We start from the raw sequence: 2,856 nt of genomic DNA on the forward strand, positions 1-2,856 counted from the left end.
CAACAAGTTTATCCTCACAATACAATAACACTCTCTCAAGAATAAGATGAAAAGAAAAAAAATTGGGAACTTAGAGAGAGCAACAATGGAACTTTTGAGTTTTGGAGGATTATGAAATGTAAAATTTGTTTACTTAAAATTTGGAGAGGAAGATGGTTTATATAGAGATGAAAATTTTTTAGAAATCACAATTAATTTGGACCATTGGATTTTGGAAAAGAAAAATCAATGGTGGAGATTTTAACCTAAACTAGTCGTTAGATACAAAAAAAATATATAATATTAAATTTCTTTTCTTTTGAATTTCAATTTCTTTTTAAAATTAATCCAAAAAATAAAAAAACATACAATGTGTCAAAAACTAGCCGTTAGACACAAACATAAAATAACATTAAATTCATTTTCCTTTTAATTCATTTTTTTTAAAAAAATTCATTCTCTTTAAAGTCAATCCAAAAATAAAAAACATACCATGTGTAAAAACCTAGCCGTTAGACACAAACATAAAATAATATTAAATTCATTTTCCTTTTAAATTTCTTTTAAATTTCAATTTTTTTTTATTTTAAATCAATCCAAAAATCAAAAGTTCATCATATTTAATCTCTTAATGATCCACCATTCAACCAATATGCTGCCACATGTCTACATGCAAATGGTCTGGTTATGCAACGTCATCCACCACGGTATTTTCTCTATAGACTTGTTTCGGTCATATCGTCTTCGTTTTAGCTTCGATTTGAGTGATTCAAGAGGTATTGGAATCGTTGTTCCGAGATCTACGCTATAGACATATTAAAACACTAAGATTTTCAGTAATTAAAAATTGAGTTTGTTATCATCAAAATATTGATTAATTAATTAATTTGAGATTAAGGGTCAAAAAGCCAACAACCTCCCATTTTTTATGATGGAAAACCATTCAATAAAAATAGCTTGAAATACATGTAAACCATATATAGCACATAATAAAATTCAACATATCACCATAAAGATCATTCTTGAAATTCCCTCAAAAAAATAAATTCTCCCCCTAATTAATACAATCAAAATCATAACAAATTTATAGCATATTTTTCTTAAACTTCTCCTCCTTTGGAATCATCAAAAAGAATAATTTAGAAAAATTTAGAACTACATAAATGTTTCCCTTAAAAACATGAACATAAATTTAGCACAACTCCCACTAAGAATATTAACACATGCTTTCCATATCTTCCCCTATCAAAATGCCTTCTAAAAGATTTAACAAGTAAAATTATAAAATCAAGAGGCATAAAAACGAATAATATCGAGCTCAAGCCTATTGCAAAAGTTTTCTTCATTCAAAGACTTGGTAAAAATATCCGCTAATTGATTATTAGAGCCTACAAATTCAAGAGTAATATTATCATTTTGCACATGCTATCTAATAAAGTGATGCCTAATATCAATATGCTTAGTCCTAGAATGATGTATAGGATTTTTAGTCAAATTAATAGCACTAGTATTATCACAAAATATATGCACATTATCAAACTTTAATCCAAAATCACAAAGAGTTTGTTTCATCCAAAGAATTTGAGCATAACAACTAGCAACTGCAATAAAGTCAATAATCAATAGAAAGCAAGAAAAATCTCATTCTATTTTTCCAATACTATAATTAGTACATAAAGAAGGAGACTTTGTAATGAGGCTTTGTAATAGATTGATATCGCTAAAGGAGATAAAACAAAAAGTTGCCATAGCTAAAAAACAATTAAGTTTATCAGAAATAAATATTTTAAGAAGAGCAACCCGCTCTGATACCAAATTGTTGGATCGATATGGAAACCTAGAGGGGTGAATAAGGTTTAATTAAACTTTTTTTTCTAAATTAACCCAATTAAACTAATTAATAACTTTTTATAAATAAAAAGAAAAATTCAATTTATGCAAAAATAATGATAAAAATGTGATAATTTAATTCTATCAAATTTTAGCAAATAAATAAGAACAAACTAAACATACAACAATAATACTTAAATTAATTGCAAAAATAAAAAGGAAGAGTTAGAGAAGAAGACACCATAATTTTATAGTGGTTCGGTCAAACTGACTTACTCCACTCCCAAGCGCTTCTTGGAATTTGAATAAAATCTTTCCGACTCTTTCCACGGATTAGAGCCCAACCGTTACACCACCGCTCCTTTTACGGGTTCAAGGCAAACCCGATCCTTTCCACGGTTTAGGATAAACTGTTACAAATGTTGAAATTTTTGAAGAAACAATACAACTCTCATGAGTGGATTTACAAGTTTAAGCCCAATAAAGTTTATCCTCACAATACAATAACACTCTCTCAAGAATAATATGAAAAGAAAAAAAATTGGGAACTTAGAGAGAGCAACATGGAACTTTTGAGTTTTGAGGATTATGAAATGTAAAATTTGTTGTTTAAAATTTGAAGAGGAAGATGGTTTATATAGAGATGAAAATTTTTAGAAACCACAATTAATTTGGACATTGGATTTTGGAAAAGAAAAATCAATGGTGGAGATTTTAAAACTAAACTAGTCGTTAGATACACAACAAAATATAATAAATTAAATTTATTTTCCTTTTAAATTTCAATTTTTTTTATTTAAATCAATCCAAAAATCAAAGAGTCCATCATATATTAATCTCTTAATGATCCACCATTTAACCAATATGCTGCCACATGTCTACATGCAAATGGTCTGGTTTATGCCACGTCATCCACCACGTATTTTCTCTATAGACTTGTTTCGGTCATATCGTCTTCGTTTTAGCTCCGATTTGAGTGATTCAAGAGGTTTGGAATCGTTGTTTCTAGCTCTACGCTATGGACATATTAAAACATTAAGATTTCAG

Source organism: Benincasa hispida, chromosome 7, assembly GCF_009727055.1.
Source record: "Benincasa hispida cultivar B227 chromosome 7, ASM972705v1, whole genome shotgun sequence".
NCBI lineage: Eukaryota > Viridiplantae > Streptophyta > Magnoliopsida > Cucurbitales > Cucurbitaceae > Benincasa > Benincasa hispida.